The sequence below is a fragment of the Dipodomys merriami genome, unplaced genomic scaffold, assembly GCF_024711535.1.
Source record: "Dipodomys merriami isolate MVZ:Mamm:240054 unplaced genomic scaffold, mDipMer1.0.p SCAF_114, whole genome shotgun sequence".
Lineage (NCBI taxonomy): Eukaryota > Metazoa > Chordata > Mammalia > Rodentia > Heteromyidae > Dipodomys > Dipodomys merriami.
The window spans coordinates 3,145,889-3,155,157 of record NW_027202427.1 but is presented as its reverse complement, the minus strand read 5'-3'; the positions used below and the strand labels follow the sequence as shown (position 1 = coordinate 3,155,157).

The 9,269-nt window shown below is 63.8% G+C and overlaps 1 protein-coding gene across 2 annotated transcripts in view; it reads left to right on the top strand.

Annotated features, from left to right (window-relative positions):
• The first annotated feature begins 209 nt into the window (after positions 1-209).
• LOC138822738 (fibulin-2-like) overlaps positions 210-9,269 on the top strand; it is a 44,980-nt gene continuing 35,920 nt past the window's right edge. For both annotated transcript variants that reach the window (XM_070015657.1, XM_070015656.1), the window contains exon 1: positions 210-290. The gene's annotated coding sequence lies outside the window, so the exon portion shown is untranslated. The remainder of the gene's footprint in view (positions 291-9,269) is intronic.

Here is a 9,269-nt window from a genome sequence, read left to right as displayed (position 1 = left end):
TGGCTTCCAGCATCTTGGCTAGGAGCAGCAGCACAGGGTCACCGCCTCCTGAGAGGGGATCCCAGGCCCCGCCTGAGGGGCGGAGGCCGGGAGGGGCGGGGGAGTCCTGGCTGGGGGCGGAGGCCGGGAGGGGCGGAGGCTGGAGGGGCCCTGCCTGGCGCCCCGCCTCCACCCCGTCCCCACCGGAGCTGAGCAGCCCGGCGCTCTGGGCTCTGTCTCTCCACACCACGGCGGCAGCTGGGCAGGCAGAGGGACGGACAGACGTGTGTGTGTGTGTGGACCGCAGCCTGGTGAGTGCTCCTCAGCTCTGAGCCTGGCGCCCCCTGCGTGGCTCCCTGCAGCCCGCACCCCTGCATGCCCACGGTTCTGCAGACCAATGGGCGGGCGGGCGGGCGGATGGATGGATGGATAGATGGACAGATGGACGTGCCTGCGTTCCCTGCTCCCCATGTGCAGCCAGCCCCCAGGTCTCGGGGTCTCCTCACCCCTCAGGTCTGCCACCCCTTCTACCTTAGAGCAGATCATCCACCTCTAGCCCTGTCCCCCAGGGAACCTGGTCCTAATGGTCCCTCCCCACAGGGCTGAGGTCACCCAGGAGGGAGGGAGCAAGGAGGGAGGGAGGGAACGGGAGACCCAGGTTCTCACCCGCTGGCAGGCAGGGTTTCTTGCAACTGCATCTCCAGGCCATGGGGGGGCTCCTCACGCTGGGGGCTTCTCCGTCCTGTACACACACACACACACACACACACACACACTCTCCATCCACATATCCGTGCAGTCACGCATCCCCCTCTATCAAACACGCATGTCTTGCTTGTGCATGCACACGCAACACACACACAGACACCAGTCTCACGTGGGTGTCGCTCACACACAGCCCCATTCTGTGGGCCACGTGCCCCCCCCACACGGCCGGCTCTGTCACTCAGGCCAGGAGCCCCAGCCTCAGGGAGGGGAGGAAGCCCCTGCGGGGGGAGGGGACTGTGGGGTGCAGGGTGCAGGGCTGGGCACAGCTCCCCTTGGCATCCCTGCTTCCCCACGGTTAACAGAACGGCGTTGGAGCGCTAAGAGTGAGCGCCTTCCATCTTCCACTCTGGGCTCTGGGAGTCGCTGGGGCCGGCTGAGCCGCGCTGAGCCAGCAGGTGTCGCTGTCACCGACCGGGCACGGAGAAGGGAAGGGTGGCCGGGGTGCTGGTCTCCCAGCCAGAGCTCTTGCAGAGGTGCAGTCCGGAGCGTCACAGGGGATCCCCGTGACTTGTGGGGAAGCAGAGGGGCTCCCGGGCTTGGCCCAGAGCGGGAGCCGGTGCGAGCTGCGGCTGAGCACTTGGTGGTGGGGGGTGAGGGCCCAGGGGCAGGAGGGAGCAGAGGCTCTGGGCTTCCCGGCCGTGCCAGGGGGTGGGGGCGGGGCAGGGGAGGCGTCCAGGTTCCGCCGAGGTGCAGCCCGCCAGCCCCGGCTGTGGCTGGCTCTGGGTGTTTTGTTTGGCTCTCACCCTGTTAGTATTATTTTAAAAAATTTAATTAGCTGCCAGCATTTACACATTGGTAAGTTTCACACAAAAGCCCGGATTTCCGTCTTCTCTTGAAACATCACGAGCTCCGGTGGCTGGGGAGCCGCAGGCCCTGGTGCGCCTGGATGGCGTAGATGGCCTGCGGCCTCGGGGCCAGGTCGGGCTCGCGGGTGGCCGGTGGGGACCGCGGGGCTCTGACTTCGTGGCTCTGTCCCTCTGGTGTCTGGGGAAGCTTCCCGCCACTCAGAGCCCCACCTACGGGAAAAGTGTGCTGTCAGGGCTCTGTGATGGTGGCCCACACTTTCCACTGGGCTGTGGGCTGAGGTCTCTCTCCCCAGAAGGAAGAGTGCGTGGATGTGAGTCAGGCCTGGGCTGGCTCTGCTCCCCAGCCACCGACAGACACCTGGAAGGCCTCCCAGGGAGTCCCGGAACCTAGTTCACAACAGACGCACAGTATATGCTCAATGAGGGTCACGGTGTGACAGGCTGGTGAAACTGTGCCCTGCCTCTGGGGAATACTGTACAGTCTGCCCACGTGACCTGTAAGGATGCTTTTAATCCCTTGAGACCCGCAGCAGGGTTCCTGCACCTTCGCCACGGCCCCCACGGCCAGATGGGCACAGCGAGTCTCTGGGTGAGCACACACAGTCCAGGGACCATCAAGCCCCCCCCCCCCCGCTCTGAACAGCTCTGCGGGGTGTCATTCCATTCAGAGGTGTGGGCCATGCACATCTTTTCCTTGACCCTGGCTGGCTGTGGTAAATGAGGTGCCATGTGGAGAAGGACAGCTCCTGTTTCCTTGTGCAGATGCTTGCTAGGTGGCAGGTGCTGTGGCAGCCGTTGTGTTATTCTGAGTCCCCTCTCTCTCCAGTCTGCTCGCTGCATGTGGCTTCATTTATGTAAGCTAAGTGGCTCTGTGGCACATGGCTTCCTGGGAATTTGTTGCCTGAAGACCATGTTTGCTCATGTCAGACTTGGACATGCCCAAGTGGCAGGCAGCCCATAGCTAGACGCTGGGCTCCATTCCCAGCAAATAATCCCCAAACATGACATCAAACTACAGTAGAGTTGCTGGCTGGGCATCCATGGGCGAGTTTATGTGGTAGGGTGTGGGGAGGATGTACTGGTGTTGGTACTCCGGACCTTGCACTTGCTAGACGGGCGCTCTACCGCGGAGTCATGCCTCCAACCCCACTGGTGGGTTTTAAGATGGTTTAAAAAAAATCCCTCACATTCGTGACTGCCATTGTGTGTGTGGGGGCCTTGTGACCTCAGGGTCTCGCCGGTGTGAGCCAGGCCGCGGGCCCTGGGGGAGCTGTGCAGACCCGTCCAGCACAGGCAGCCGCTGTGGGGGGCACCCTAACTCTAGTCTGAACATTGGTGATGGACAGGCTGAGTGTGTTCTCAGCAGGAGAGAGACAGGCCAGGCCTGTGAGATGGCTTTATAGCCCAGGCCTGGGATGAGCTTGGGGGGGGGCGGGGAGCAAGATGGCAGGCAAGAGGCCTGGGAGGGTGAGGGTGAGGGGAAGGGAAACTGAGTCTGTGTCAGCCAGTGTGGGGAGGGGAGAGGACCAGCTCATCCCACTCCGTCCTGATGACACAAACCCCCGGCTCCCTGGGCCACTCTGGCCTGCCGTGCGTCACGGGCTTCATTGTCCTCCGGTAACTGTAATTTGGAAATGCTACAGGCATGCCCCTCTCTTCCTCCCAAAGGCCATTGTTGCAAAGAAAGCGCAGGTCTGGGAGGTAACTTCCTTCCTGGCGGGCTGGAGCCGGGTTTTATGAGCACGCTGCATTGTCCTCAGCCGGGCAGCCCTGCCCAGGCCTGATTGCTGCTGAGAAATGTGCCACCCCCATGCCGGCTGCGGGGGGAGGGGGCGGCACATCTCGGGAGGCCCCGGCCCTGCCCTGCCTCGGCTGGCCGCTGGGTGAGGAGCCCGCCCTGGCTCTGCCAGCCTTGGGTACGCCCGCATGGAAGAAGGGGCCCGCGGCCCGGGGGAGTGTGCAGGGAGGGGCAAGGCCAGGCCTCTCTGGGCCGCTGCCTGGGCCTGGACCGACCGCAATTTCCCCATCGGGAGCTTGGGCGGGGGCAGTGCCCACTGGTCCCCACGCCCCTGCAGTTGGGAGGAGGGCGCTGGGGTCCTGTCTTGTGGACCGCGTGTGCGTGGCCTTTCTCTCCTGTCATGGTCTTGGTGTCACTGGGGTGGCACCGTTGTTGGGGTTGGGCCCGCCCGCCCTCCGCCCTCCGCCCTGTGACTGGGGCCGGCTGCCTTGAGGCCTCCAGTGTCCACTCTTCTGCCCCCCCTTGCTCACCTTGGAGCGCCCCCCCCAGCACTCGCCCCCTTCCTGGTCCCACATGGGCTTTCAAGGAAGTCCCGTTCTGCTTTGAGTGAAGAGTTGGAACCACTGGGAACAGTCCTTCCTGGCCCGGAGGTCTGTGACGCCTACTGTGAGCAGCGATCCCTGGGGCGGTGGGTACGTGGCGGGGAGGGGAGAGGGTGCTGAGACCCCAGGTCAGAGCACTGGGGCTGTAATCTGGAGACACAACCTCACACACACACAGGTACACACTCCCTGGGCATGCACACATACTCAAAGAGGCACACACATGCATAAGAAGACACTGAGGTACACAGACACACAATGCACACAGGCTTGCTTCCTCATTCACAGACACACACACTTATCCCCAACACACATTCACATGCCCGCGTGTGCATACACACATACACACACACACACACACACACACACACACACACACACACATTGGAGACCCACTGATCTCTGGTTTCTCAGGCAGCGTCTGGGCCCCTGGTATGGAGGCTCAGGGCTCAGGGCTCAGGGCTGGGAGCTGCCAGTGCCCCTTATCTGATTCCTACTTATCTTAGGAAGCAAATTAATTTTGCCACTTGTCTGGCACTCTGACCTCTGCTCCCTGGTCATGGGGTGGCGGGGGCAGGCTGGGGACCCGCGCTTTGCTGGGGGAGTAGCCGGGGCGAGGGCTTCTGTCCCATCGGGACATGACGCCGGCGCTGCTGCGGAGGGGGCCTGGCTTGGGCTGGCGGTACGGGCCGTGGAGACCTTTCACCACGGCTGTGACTTGGGTCACAGCCCACACCCTCGGACCCACGGACAGACACCGCGCTCATGAGGCAGGGCCGCGGTCCAGCTGTGCCCGTGGCCCGGGCTCAGGGCCCAGCCCTGCCGTGTGCGCACGCGCGTGTGTGTGAGAAGAGCCGGTGTGTGTGTGAGCGGCGTCACGCCAGCGCCCGGGACGCTGGGGCACCCTGCTCCCAGAGCCCGCCCAGGAGCCCCGCCGTCACCCGCGCCCCCACTCTCGCCGGCTTGGACAGGCCCCTCTGAGGGTCACTGATGATGGGGCATTTTCTGGGGCTCCCCGCATGTGTACACAGATGGGGCTGAGAGAGGGGGACGCCAACACAGCGGCGCTGGTGCAGGGCAGGGTCTAGATGGGGAGGAAGCTGGGGCTCCAGGACAAGGGGGAGACCAGGGGCCTGAGAAGGTGCGCGGTGCTGACCCTCAGAGGCCTGTGGGGTGGGAAAGGGCGTCCCCAGGGTGAGAGGAGGCCCGAGTATCCGGAGGGCCGGCAGGAGAGGCCGGCGCCCCCTCCCCGTCCCCCCCTTCCCGCCCCGCATGCCTGAGAAGGAGAGGCTAGGGGGACGTGGGGACACACTTGCACACATGACGGCTGCTACTCCACTCGGCAACAGTTCACGCTGACCTGGGGGTGAGGGGGAGAGTGGGCCGTGGCTCTGCCCACGACAGTGCCCGCACTGACCCCACGTGGCGCGGGCAGCGGCCTTGCCTGGCAGAGGAGGCGGTGGGCTCTGGGGAAAGGGTTCCCGGGGTCTTTGGGGACCAGCAGGAGCTTGGAAAAGGGAACAGTGTGTCTGGCAGAGGAACAGCCTTTGCAAAGGAATGGGCCGGGCTGGGCCAGGCGATGCGCGGCGCCAGCCACGGGGCATCTGGGGCCTCTCCTCTCCTATGCCGGCCGTTTCCTGAGCGCCGGCCGCCAGCTGGGGACCCGGCGGGGTTTTCAGTCCTCTGTGGAGTCCTCCTCTCTCGCCCTGGCTGAGAGGCGTCTGTGGCGGGGTATTTTGCTGGCAGAGCCTCGCTGCTGTGGGTCGCTGGCCGCGGGCTGCCATGCTGGGCTCGGTCGGTCGTGAGCGCGGAGCTCTGCGCGCTCACCTTCGCGTACTCCGGCACCCGGTGTGTGTGACCCTGCCCCCTCCCGGGCAGCTCTGCCAGCCAGGCCCAGACTCTGCCGCTCTTCACACACCCGTCACCTCTCTGGCAGCCCCAAGAAATTCCTGAATTTCAGGCCCGTGCAAACAAATTAGGGGGCCGGCTCGGCAGAGACCCCGGGGGAGCTGCGGCTGCCCGCTCCCTGGCTGGCGTCTTCCAGATGTGGGCTGAGGAACTGGGGCACTGCCCACGGGGCCCGCCCGCCTGTCTCCGTCCCTGTCCGTCTGTCCCTCTGGTCCGTGTGGCTTCCTCTAGGCTTCCGTCTCTCCTCTCTCCCGGGGTCTCTGGCCTTGTCTCTAGAGCTGCTTTGTCTGCCCCTTGCACCAAGCCTGGTGCCAGGGTGCGGGGTAAGGGACCACCAAGCCCCGGCCTCGGATGGCCTCCCTGACTGGCCCGGTCAGCAGGGAGCTGGCCCTGGGAGACAGGGTGATGGCGGAGAGGGCGGAGCGTCCGTCCCAGGCCGCACCGGCCTCCAGGTGACGTTGAGGGCTGCTGCAGGCGTCAGACAGGCTGCTGAGAGGAGGTGGTCCAGGAAGGGGCCTGGAGAGGACCCCAGAGGCCGTGGGGACGCAGAGCGATGGGCAGGGCGCAGCGGGCGGGTGGGCCGGGAGGCGGCCTGCTTTCCCTGGGCCTGGGGTCATCTCTTAGACGGTGTGATCGCAGTGGGCCCCGCCTTGGCGGCCGTGTGCCAGCCTCTCCCAGCCAGTGTGTTTCCCTCCCGTCCTGGGAGAGCTGGCCGTCCACGCAGCTCGGGAGCCACGCCCCTCTGCAGTGGCCACACGGGGAAGCGGCTCGGTGGGGTGACCAGCCCTCAGGCTCAGGGCCCGGCTCCCAGCGCCCTTGCCCAGGGCAGGGAGCTGTCTGAGGTGCTGCCCCTGGGAGCGTCTCCAGAGGCTCTGGGAAGAAATGACAGAGGGCCCATTCCCAGCCGCTACCCTGCACGGCCTCCAGCTGTGTCCGCAGCTGTCCCAGCCCGCGGCTGTCCAGGAACCCATGCTAACGCTCCGTCTTCCCTCCCTTCTACCCTCTCTCTAGCTCTGTACCCCCTGCCCCTTACCCTCCAACTGCTCCTCACCCCCTGCCCGCCTCCACCCTGCCCTTCCTCACCCCTGAACTTTCCCCTCACCTGCACATCATATCCCCGTCCATCTATCAGCTTACTGACAGCTCCCACACCCAGCCACCTGCTCACCTTCCCACCCATCTGTCCTCCACCTCCCACCCGCCATCGCCATGCCTGTCTCCCATCCACAATTCACCCATTTGCCAGTTCCTATGCCCACCCCCCCACCTTGCCTTCCATCCCCATCCTCCATGTGACACCCCCCAGGCCTTCCCTCCATCCCCTCCATGGACCCATCCATCTACTTACCCACCTAGACACTCAACCCTTCTATCCATCCATTTTCCCACCCACCCACTCATCCATTTACTCACCCACCCATCTATCCATTCAACCCCTCCATCCATCCACCCACCCACCCATCTATCCACTCAACCCTTCCATCCACCCACCCACCCACCCACCCACCCACCCACCCACCACCACCCATCCACTCAACAACTTACCTGCCATTCTTGCATTTTCCTACCTGTGGGGCTGGCTCTAAGCATGGGTGGTACCTGGGTGTGGAGAGTCTCAGGAGAAAAGGCTTCCTGGATGGGGTAATGACACAAGCCAAGATGAGGGTTTGGGAACCAGAGTCCCAGGGCTTTGCGGAGCTGGTGTGGGCCACAGAGGTGGGTAGCAAGGACTGAATGCCCCTTGGGAGTTTCTACTTCCTCTGACCGCAGGTCCTCGGCCGGGGCCAGCACACAGCGGGGAGTCCATGAGACAGATTGTCAAGTGGGACAGACGTGGTGAGTGTGTTAGGAAGCTGGCTGGTGAGGGACGGAAAGCGTGGCCGAGCCAGCCGAGCCAGCCTCCTCAAGGTCACCTGTCGCCAGTTCAGCTCTGAAACGGGCTTCAGGTGGGCTGGATTTTTAGTTTTTAATTTTCAGCGGTGGGGGGGGGTCCCGTCCGCCGCCTCTCCGCTGTGTCCATCCCTGAGCGGCACCATGGCAAGAGGAGTGCGACAGAGGGTCCCGCACAGGTGTCCCACGAGCCACACGGCTGTTCTTGGACAGAAGGCGTGTGCCGGATGGTTTGGAGCTGGCCCCCGTCCCCCGCCAGGGTCTGGTCTGGGAGCACAGCCCACCGGGGTCTGGGGAGCACAGCCCACCGGGGTCTGGGAGCACAGCCCACCGGGGTCTGGGGAGCACAGCCCCCCCCCCGGCATTGCTTGAGACGCAGGAGCGAGGTGCTGGGGACGCCGCGGCGGGAGGGCGGCTTCTCCGGCTCCGTCCGCCCCGGGACCGCTTCCTCAGGGAAGGAAAGGGCCGGCGCCAAAAGCAACATTTTCTTTTCTGTGAGTTTGATTAGAGGTCACGGACAGCGAGCTCTGTAATTTGTCACCTGCCTGTGCTGCTCCTGTGATTAGTGACCACAGACCTAGGGCCAACTCTTACCGAGACGTCGCCGAGGTCACGGCATCTCCTTCTGGTCTGGGAGGGGGTCCTGTCGCACTTGAGGGCTTGTTTTTGCAATGTTCTCAGGAGTCACCCCTCTGAAGGAAAACTCCAGTGGCCAACAAGCACACGAGGTGTGTGGGGTGCCCAGCGCCCCAAATCCTACCTCCCCATAAGCCTTCCAAGACTGGGATAGCCGGGACTACAGGAATGGCCACCAGAGACACTGGGATACCTGGGACTACAGGCGTGTGCCACCAGCCCTTCACCATGGATACAGAGGCCTCCTCAGCCTCCATGGGGACCCCAGGCCCCACTCTGTGCCTTCCTCCTCCCCTGCCCTCCCTGGCCAGCCTCTTCCGGAGCCCCGCAGCCCAGAGCACCGGGCGTTTGTCTTTAAGAGAATCACGCCATCCACAGCCACGAGAAGAATGCGGGCTCTGCACACAGACACAGCTGTCACTGCTTCTCCTGGCCATGGCTCCATAGGCTGCCTGCTTCCCATCTCCACCAGCGCGTGGCCGCTGGCTTTGGACCACGGTACTTTCTTTTTTTTTTTTTTGGTCCGGTTGTGGGGCCTGAACTCTGGGCCTGAGCACTGTCCCTCAGCTCTTTAGCTCAAGGCTAGTGCCCTACCACTTGAGCCACAGCGCCACTTCCGGCTTTTTTCTTTTTGCTTATGTGGTGCTGAGGAATCGAACCCAGGGCCTCAGGCATGCAAGGCAAGCACTCTACCACTGAGCCAACTTCCCAGCCCATCCACGGTACTTTCACTTCGTTTCTGGAGGCCCCGCGAGTTTGGACCCAGCACCTGCAATGCTAGGCAGCACTTGCTGCCCAGCCCTGCACCCGCAGCCCGGGTGAGCAGGAGGGACAGGCCCTGTTGGCAGCTCGGACTGAGGTCCGCATTCCCATGCCACATTTCCTGGTTGTGTGACCCTGGCAGGTTTCTTTTCCCCCTGTCTGGGCCTCGGTTTCCTCATT